The sequence below is a fragment of the Cyrtonyx montezumae genome, unplaced genomic scaffold, assembly GCF_038088225.1.
Source record: "Cyrtonyx montezumae isolate F1298 unplaced genomic scaffold, pur_monq_1.0 scaffold_3, whole genome shotgun sequence".
NCBI lineage: Eukaryota > Metazoa > Chordata > Aves > Galliformes > Odontophoridae > Cyrtonyx > Cyrtonyx montezumae.
Genome location: NW_027072034.1, coordinates 151952423 through 151963353, shown reverse-complemented (window position 1 = coordinate 151963353; position 10931 = coordinate 151952423).

The following is a 10931-nucleotide window of genomic DNA, read 5'->3' as shown; positions in this document are numbered from 1 at the left end:
TAACAATCAAAGTCCAAACACAATCATTAATTTTAAGATTCTCTGTACAATTTTCTTCAAAGTACTGGCACACTCACAACTATATTTATCTAGGCTGTGCAGCTTCATAAGAAATTGAAATAAGTTTTGCTTTACTTAACAACTTTACAAGGGAAAAATAGAGGGACGAATGGAGTGGATGGAGAGAGAAAGAGATGGACAAAGAAAGAGAGCACTAGTCCAGGTGAAAGAATTGGTCTAGCCAACAGAGAGATGGGAGTCCTTGGTCTGTCAGAGCTCTTGTCCTGAAGTTCCTAAGTTCCAAAGTCCCCCAAGCCTCTCTCAGGCATCTTTTTATGCCTTCTATATTTACAGTTCTCCATCAACAAGTTCACCATCAACACATTTGCAGGGCTCCCTCCTCCAACCATGTATTCAGCCTTTAGCCTGTTGTCATGACGATGGTCTTATCTTGCAAGTTTGAGACAGTTCTAGGCATACCACAGATAGTGTTATTTGTTGGTCTGCTACACGGAGCTATAGCTGCAGTCATTATACTATATCCTGGAAGAAATTCAGCATTAACATCTAAGTGATACGACACCCTTCTACAGAAATCTTTCAACACCTCCCTAAATTGGTTAAATGAAAAAGAAAAAAAAATCTGATAAATGAAAGCAATAGCACAGAAGTAAAAATATGTCACCCTTGATTTAAAATATCTGTAAAATATTATGCATTTTAAGACTTGTTTGATGAACATTCATGCCTAGGAGTATACTGGTTACCTGAGGGTCTTATCAAAGAATTATAGAATTATAAAGGTTGGAAAAGACAACAAAAATCATCTAGTCCAACTGTTCACCCATCAATACTGTGCTCACTACGCTATATCTCTCTTTTTAACTCCTTGTCCTTAGCACAGACTGCAGGAATTGTTCTGTAGGTTTTATAGAAGAAAAGACTCATCCAGAAATTGGTTGAAAAAGCATTATTGCATCCAACTCTATAAATATCAGACCTTACAGCCTCCAAAACCCCACATATTTATAAAAATGACATGCCTTTGGATCCAGGAAAGGCTTGAATATATGTGTTTTTCAATGATGAAGTCAATTTCTCAAAGCCATTTTGTTGTGGACATGCTTTTCCCTCTCAAGCCTACCTGGTTCTCAAGCTAGACTGTTCTGGAGTTGCTTTAAAGGGATAAAACTCTATAGAGCCTTCCAGCACTGCAGCAGTTCAAATTTATTAACACAATTGAAAGACCTAAGGTCCAGCTCCATATCTATGTTCTGCTATCCTGAAGACTCCTAGACCCATGTTTTTGAGCAGTAAAACACGCAGTGCATACAGTATTTTCTCAGAATGTTCAGAAATGCTGCTTTTTTGGCAGGAATTTGGTGGCATTTGTGACAGTGATTCCAATAACAGACATGGACAGGTCCCCATTTCCCTCTCAGAGACATATGTTACATGGGCCTTTTAGTAGTTCTGAAGTTGAAATCTCACACAAAAGCCAGCATTTCCCATTCCTGCATGGAGAGAAGCAAAAAACAACAAAACAAAAACGTTTAAGTACTTATTCTAAGTTCTTAAACATTTGGTAAGATAGATGAAGCCAAATTATATTTGAAATGTAGTGGATCATGCTTATTGTTATTTTTGATGCATACTGATGCATATAAGTGCATGCTGTCCACAGGATCATAGGCTGTGACTGAAAGGATGGATGCCCATATTATCTTTAGAAGCAAGAACACTAAAGATTACTTTTTTAAAAAAATCTGTTGATAAAAAGAGATTATATCTCTTATTATCCTTTAAAAATAAAATAAAATAAAATAAAATAAAATAAAATAAAATAAAATAAAATAAAATAAAATAAAATAAAATAAAATAAAATAAAATAAAATAAAATAAAATAAAATAAAATAAAGTAAAATAAAATAAAATAATAAAATAAAATAAAAAAGATCTTGGTTATTGTCACATTGGTTAATGCAGTAAAGCTTTCCGTTCTTGTAAAATTTATTGTGTGCGTATTTTTTATTTTAATGAATAGAAAATTCTCAAAAATTACAGCTTCAGACAGCCCAACTATAAATGGACAATGACACTGAGCTTTTGAACAGATTCAACCCTCATATGAAAATTCAAATTTACGACTTTTCAAATACATTCTTTATAATGTCTGCAAGACAAATTAAAATGTGATTCCACTTAAAAACAATATTCCATTTCCAAGATTAATTTTATACTTTGTAATAAAACAAAAGCCAAAATATTAACATTTTCTTGGAGTTCTGAAATGTTCCATTTTTGGAGAGAAAAATATTTATATTTCTATTAAGTAAAATCAAAATATTTCCCCATGTTTTTCAGCTCAGCTGGTGGATCAAGACTAAATTATCTAAACTGCTTCATGATTAAATATGGGATTTGACTGGGATTTGACTGACAGACTCTTTCTTCTCTAAACTTCCTCTGCAGACAAAACAGAGGCAGGTGTTTCATTTGCACAATTAATCCTTGCGGCTTTGATTCCTCTCTATTCTGAGGGCACAGTTTCCAGCACTGAAACATTAACATACATATTCTGATGCAGCCTGCAGTCTTCTATACAAAAGACATCTTGTTTAATGCTAGCTCAGTGAAGGAAAAGAGACTCATCAAGGATATTGCAGGACAAGCAGTTCTGATGTCTGCTTCAGAGCAATTTTAATTCAGAGCAATCCCAGGTAACGTCATAAGGAGCCAAAGTTATCAATACAAATCAAATTCTTCAGAAATGTGCAAGCAGCCAAAATGAAATGTCCTTGTTCTTTCCAAAGGAAAGTCAGAAGTGTTTTCCTATGGCTTTCATCTCAGATGTGTTGTTTTGCTAAAGAACGGGATTTATAGTTTTATTAAAACAAACATTGACCAAAAGCTTTTCTGTGTTCCCCCAAAGTAAATTAATGCTAAGAGCATCCTCATCTCTAGAGCCAAAATCTTTATTTTTTGGCTTTCTATCTTACAAAAGGCAGTGAATACAAAATACAGAAAAGCCTTGAATATCATCAGTTTCATCCCACAAAAGAACACTTCAACCATTGTGTCAGACAGCTGGCTTATGATTTCTAAAATATTAGAATACACCAATACACCATGCACAAGAATTATAACAGAAAGCATCAGTGAAGAGTGAATTTACTGTTCGATATTATGCATATACAGTCTGCTTGGATGCTTTCTTCCTGTCCTAGGTTCTGTAATCAATCTATTGAAATATATTCTGAAATCGTATGACAGAGTTAGCAGACAGAACTACAAAAGTAAACTCTCAGTTATAGGGAACATTTAATAGGTTTTCTCTTCTTCATTTTCTTAATTTCTTCTGTAGTTTTATCCTCTTTTAAAGATTAACTTAAAAAAACAAAAACAAACCAAAACCAAAAACTTTTTTCCTCCTCCTTCAGTGAAAGAAGTCTGTATTTCAGACTGAAAAAAAAATTACAAAGAGCTTTTTTTTTTGTTTCTGAAAATGAAACATCTGAATCTTGGCAGTAATTAATGCATGAAAGTGCATATACCACAAATGATCATTATCATCAAATCCAGTGTGAGTGAACATATGGTGGTAGGATAAATCAACACAGAAGTAGTATAAATAACAATGCTAAGTCATTAAGTAAATAGGGAGGAAGGGAAGATAACACCACACTCAATAATTGATGGCAGAATAACATTTGTGAAGAGAGTTTATACTTAATGATGTTTCCCCTTTCTATGTGGCAACTGGGGGTAACATCTGAAGTCAGTGATCTGGATATAATTTGGGTATATTTTTCTAATCAAGTAAAATAGCCCTTAAAGCAATGGTGAGGAGATCATAAAAGTTAAACTTTAGTCTTCCTTTAAGTTCAGACTGGAGTTGTGGCACAGTGCGTGGCATCCAGGACTACCCAAAGCATAGAGAAAGTTAATGTGTTGTCCTCATTATCCACCCTATCACCCCTCCCCTCTCTACATTCAAACCAATGGCCCACAGGACTGCAGAGAAAGGCAGCTTGTTCAACCATGGCTGTATTCTATCAGGACATGTAGAACCATAAGTCATAACAGCACACAACAGGAAGATATTATAATTGATTGAGCTGCCCTAACACAAGTGTATCACTTTAGGATTCTGGGCATGTTGAATTTGGGTGAATTCAGGAGTAGGGCAATGAATTGCTCAAGACTAGGATGCTATTACAGTGAAAGGATCCTGAAGCATTAGCATATATCAAACACTTTGGACAGTAACCTTTTTTTGGCACATGGTCAACTACAAATGTCAACTCTGAGAGGCAGGAGAAGGAAGGATTTTTTTCAGTGAAAAGTGCTACTTAAATTGTTTCTTTGGAGACAGAAATAACATGAAGCTGATGAAGGCAGCTCCAGGGAGAAATAACATTCCCTAGTGAAATCTAACAGAAATAGCCTATACGGTACTTTTACCATGCCAGAGAGTGAATGGTGACAATGCACAGAGGGTATTTCTAAGCAGAAATTACTCTGCTGAGAAGCAGTAGGACCAGGAGACAAGATCAACACAACAAAGTGAGCAATAAGGCTTTCATGAAAGAGAGGACAAAGCTTTTCTGTACTCTGTCACTACCTCTCAGGACTATGGGTGATGCATGTGACCTTACATAGGTTGATAACAGCAGGCCATCCTGGGTCAAGATTCAGAGTTTTATACTTCAGTGCAGATGATGGAGTTCATTCCCAACGTAGCTTCTCTGAGAAATTAAACAAATAAAATACAGTATGCATTCATACATTATTAAAATTACAAAGTTTACAGAGTCAAGCATTCAAAAGCTCTGTCTGTATACTTAATTCAGGCCCTACTGTGTTTTCTCCATTTTCACATAACTGTCTCTAATTTTTCTATGCTATATATTTGCCTTGTAGGAAATGTTTTTCATCGTATCTCAACAGCAAGACAAGAACATTTAGACAGCATGATGTACACAGTATAAAATATCTGTATAAATATATGTTTACAGGAACTATTTATTATTTATTTTATCTTCATTATTTAATATGTGGTACATTTACTGCAAACTGCTCAGACTGAATCCCTCTCTGACTCAGAGTAATGCAACATTACTTTAGATGTCTTGATGAAGTACCCATATTAGGAGGATATGCTCTTTCTGGCAATGGAAAAAGTAATTCATGCTACTAGGAGACAGAAGTGATAAGCTGCCTCTAAACTCAGAAAATCTCTTTGGTAAAGACAAGGAAGTAAACTGTGAAAAAATTGCCTAAAAATCAACTAAAATAATCTGAAATCCACTGAGAAGGTCAGTCTCTCTATTGACTAGAACCTACTATTACCTAGTCAAGCTCAGTTTTTGGCATGACTAGCATCAGCAAAAAATTTTGTCATATACTTGCTGCTCTCAGGAAACTCCACTAAAAGTCGGTAAAGAAGATAGAAATTACCTAGCGATAAATTCTGGGAAGGGCTCAGTTATCCAATCAGGTTCTCTTAAGTCAGTGTTAATAAATTTTTGTTGAACTTGAACCTTCCCTAATGCAGTCACTAATTGATCAGGAAAATTCTTAGCAAAAGCCACAAGAACTGATGAAAGTTGCAAAAAGAAGTTACTAAATCAGCACATCAGCAACACTTGTGCAGGTTCCTCGCTGAGGGTTGCATTTCTCTGGGTTTTGTGTCTGTGGTTCATTAGCACTGGTTGCATTTCTCTGATTTCCTTGGGCTCAATGTTTTATCTGCCAAACTTTGCCAGGGCCAAAGCAACACTGCTGAGCTCTTACACCATGCTGAACTTTGTGTTTGAGAATAAGTTTAGTCGCTCTGGCAACCAAAACAGCCTAAAGTCATGTTTACCCCATTAATCCTCATAAGTGTTGGCTCAGAATAACTTACAGGCAGAAATATATTGTCAAAATAATTTTGTAACAAAAGGGAAACAAAAATCCCCCAAACCACAGCAACACACAAAAGCCAAGAGAGTGGACATGTTAATAGTTATACATCAAAGCTTCTTTGTCAACAGACTATGCTAACGTAGTATCTATTCAACCCACTTTTTCTTCAGATTTATACCAGCATGGCAACACGAGACTGAAAGAGCAGGGGTTAGAGACTTAGATGTTATGACCTTAGACTTTATTCAGCAGAGGTTTTTAACAGCCAATCTATAGATTTTAGGGCTTCAGGAATTATGCACCCACGTTTTTAGGATTGTGAAAACAGATAATTAACATCATAATTAACAATAAATAAATTGTTCAACACATATAAATGTAAATGCAGATCCCCATGGTGATTATAATGAGTTTTTCCTTGCAGCAATCAACCTTTTTCTTTTCCCTTATATACATCTGTTAGTTATTCTGGTTTTTATTATGATTCATTATCTAAAGGCTAGTATCTATCAGAAGGTGACCATTAATATAGATAATATACAAACACACACTCACAAAAATTATACATAAGTGAAAGACAAAAACAACTGTTCCAACACATTTTTTTATTATTAAACATTAGCATTTTATGACTACAGTGTTTCCCACATTTGTTCCTGTTAAGAAGTATGATAGGATGTTTGCTAATAGCATTATATTATCCTATGATCGCTGGGCATCACAATTAAATGTCACAAAAACCTTCAAATACAGTAGAGTTTTTTACCATTGTAAAGTTAATATTTAATGGATTACAAAATAAGCTCCAAAACTGATGAATACTGTATGGAAATCCCACAAAATACCATGCCTTTGGCTTATGAGAAAATATGTGTCTATCATGATTTCTTTCCAAATTTTACCCAGTATTATTCTGTAATTTTCCCTAGAGCAAGTGACTCAAGCTGTCAAAAATAAATCGAATATAGAAATAAAGAAAGTAAAGCAGAAAAAGAGAGAAAGCAACAAGGAAAAGCAAAGTATTAGCCATCTCCCCTGCCACTGTGGCATTGCAGCTGTATAAATAACAGACTGTATCTCAGTCCTTCTTGGTTTACTTTCCTCTTTTGGCTTTAAGTTTGGTGAGAAACACTCTTTTATTTCCAAATTTTCTCCTTGAATCCTGCAAAGAGAGCCAAACTTTACCAACACCTTGACCTGGGCTCCGGGGAATGCAGGGCAGTGGCTCCCAGCCACAGGCAGCCACAGCCAGGCCAATGTACAGACAGCACATGCACTGCACCTGTGGGAACCCTGCCCTGAAGACTTTCCATCATAAAAAATGTTATCATCTGAACAATAATGTATTTTGACAGCATGGCATATTTTAAAACCTTCAGTTTTCATGTTGTTATTGGTTTTTTTTATTATTTTATTTTTTGTCACTATCTCCTCATTGATTCTTCCATTCACTGCAGGATCTTGAGTTTATTGGGTTTGTTCTTCCACCTACAGAACACTAGAGGTATCACCTTCTCTAATTCTGCCATACATCACCATGAAAGATCACTTGAGGTAGAGACACAAGTGAATGGTGGATTTTGAGGGTTTAACTGGCTGACAGTGAAACAATTAGATGGGAATGAACTGAAAAATGACCAAGCTCAAGTGACCCAATTAAGACTTTTTTAAATTGTTCAATCTAAATTAAAAAGGGTAGTTACATAAGTCTTCTGTTGAATCATTGTAATTTTATTACAGCTGCTATAAACATAGAATGTGATTCTGAAATGAAGTATTGAAATTAACATTTACACATTCAGAAATCTACTGTTCTTTTTTTACAGCAAAAGATCCCAAACACTTAACAAATGCAAACCAATTGTGATAACTGCTTCAGTACTGTATTTGCATTTTTCAGCATTGTTAACATTTGAAATGTAAAATCAAACCCATTGTTAGCTGGCTCTAACTTGCAGTTCTATTTATTTGGAACATTTTGAAGCACTGGGGATTTCATGTTTACCTGGAAGAAAAAAAAAGATATGAAATTTCTTTCTGAAGGGAAACATCCAAGTCTGCTGTGCTCTCCTGAGAGGGGAACTTGCTCTGACAGAGCCAGTAATGAACAACATGTATCTCACAATGTATTTGTCTAACTTTGGTGTTCAGAGTAAACACGCAATTCCTCTCTGACCATCTAATCCCTCCGAAGCAAAGATAATTCATCATCCTTATCTGGGTTTGCATAACTTAATGTATTAGTTTCAAAAAGAAACAGAGATCACACCAAATCTTAGTGATTTTAAGATTCGGACTTCAGCCAGAAAGAAAATAAAATATTTTAACTGAATCCTAGTAACTTCTGCTTATGCAAACAGAACCTGAGTTAGCATTCAAGTGTGTCAGTTATCTTTCCCTCAAGTAATGTAACTGGTAATATATCAATTTTAAAGTTAAATTGGGCTTACATGGCAAAGTTTTGGTGGTGGTGGTGTGTTGCATAGGCCTTCCCGTATCAGATAAGAGCCAGTTCCAGCCAGAACCAAAAGGAACAACCTATCAATGGATTGGAGCCTGTGGTGGGGCAGGTGATCTAGGGGAGCTGCCAACTCCAGAGACCTGTGATAGAGCAATGCCTAAGAGTGGCCCCTGTGGTAAAGAGCCATGTTACAGCAGAGCTTGAAGAGCTTCAGTCTGTGGGAAACCCACATGGGATCATTTCATGAAGGACAGCATCCTGTGGGATGTCTTCTGTTCCAATTTATTTCTGTTGCATGTATGAGGGAAAATCCTAAGCTGGGTCACTCTCATCAACTTCTGACTAAGATGACAGGCTTGAGAGATGGGCCCATGCCTTACGAAGTTCAAGAAGGCCAAGTACAAGGTCCTGCACCTGGGTTGGGGCAATCCCAAGCACAGATACAGGTTAGGCAGAGAATGGCATGAGAGCAGCCCTGAGGAAAAGGATATGGGGGTATCAGTTGATGAAAGACTCTACATGAGCCAGCAATGTGCGCTTGCAGCACAGAAGGCCAACTGTATCATGGACTGCATCAAGAGAAGCATGACCAGCAGGTCAAAGGAGGTGATTCTGCCCCTCTATTCTGCTCTTGTGAGACTCCACCTGAATTACTGCATGCAGTTCTGGGGCCCCCAACACAAGAAGGACATGGAGCTGTTGGAGAAGGTCCAGAGGAGGGCTGCAAAGATGATCAGAGGGCTGGAGTACCTCCCCTAACAGGGACAGGCTGAGAGAGCTCAGGTTCTTCAGCCTGGAAAAAAGAAGGCTCCAGGGGGACCTTATAGTGGCCATCCAATACCTGAAGGGGGCCTACAGGAAAGCTCTTAAAGGTCTCTTCCAACCCTAAACCATTCTATGATTTTACATAATTCAGTAAATTTCCCAATATAGATAAAACAACAGTTAAAGGAAAAAAAAAAGAAATTATATATAGTAAGAACAAGTATTTTCACATTGTTAAATGCTCTATTCAAAAATAAATCAAATGCTATGATGAGGAAAAAAAATGTATGTGTTTGTACAAAATGTTCTAGACCCAACACCTTTACTGCACACATGCAACAGTAGTTACTGCAAAAGGCATTAGTAAAACAATGTCTCCAAAAACAAGAGACTGAACAAGTCTTGAAATGATGCTAAATAGACGACTACACTGGCACAGGACATCAATGAAATAACAACATACCCCTTTGGTAAGAAGAGGGCAGTGATCCTGAAAGATGGAAAAGGGAAATTCTGAAAGTGTATAGCTTTTGTTTTCAGAGAGAAGGCCAAATGTGCTATATCTCTGCATGAAATAGTGAATTAGAGTTGGTGTTTTTATACATATGACATATTTTGCTATTAATTATTAACTACTCCTGGTTGCTTCATTTAAAATGATTACATGCTGTTGTGGTCAACACATGCCTGTTTTCACCCCAACACAATTATAGTGATCTAGCTTATCCAACATCTACAACTTTGCTCCTCAGTACTAAAAACTTCTTCTATCTAATTTTTATGTGTCTGTTAAATGATCTATAATGATGGCAAATTAACCTGTAAAGCTGTTGTACTAGATATGCACTGCCTTCAATTGAAAATATTTACAATCATGTTGCTTCCACTTTGATAGACAAGCTCTCTATAGCTCTTTTAAGAACACAGTTATACAAAATAAATAAATAAAAGAGCAAAGGTTCTAAAATTTGTCCACTCAAGCATGTTTCAGCAAATGAAACAATATTAGAAAACAAGATGAAACATGAAAGAGATAGATATTATTGTAACACAGGGCAATGCAATAATGGACTAGAATTTTTGACCAGCCTCAATATTCAGGGTCATAGTTGAGCTGCTGTAGATTGCTTAGGAATTAAACTACAACTTGAAAAATTCTGGGTTATCAAGAGTTTTGCAAAGCAATTTTTAAAGAATAATGGAAGAAATAAATGGATTTATTAACTTTTTGTGGTTGTACATACTCTTCTTCCATTCCTTTTGGTTGCTTTGAGAAAACAGATTTTAACAAAAATACAGAATGTTCTTTGTGAAGATTTCTATGCTTTTGGGTAATTTGTGGGTATGTTGTTTGAAACACTGGAGATTTTTCCAGCTTGAGAAAAAAATAGCTACCAAGCAGATGCACTAGCTATTTCAGAATACTCCCTCCTGCTACACTAACAGAAAACTGTACTGATGATTGCCACTGCTTAATACCGTCTCCCACACATATAGAAAGCCTTGATTTCTTGGGAGAAATACCCAGGACAGTTCACTGAAATCAGGCTTGGCACAGAGATTGCTAGCCAGGCTTTAATCACCTTTTGAGTTACACAGTTTGTAAATCACATATCAAAACATGGGAGCACATCAATTAATGTTCTCTTGGAAACAAATCAAGGACAAGCCTACAGTGTGACATTCTGCCAGTTTTATTTTGAATAGACGTGGGGGAAAAGCTGAAATGTTTGGTCACAGTCTTTATTTACTCAATCTGTCTTATATACTATTGCATAATGCTATCACAATATTA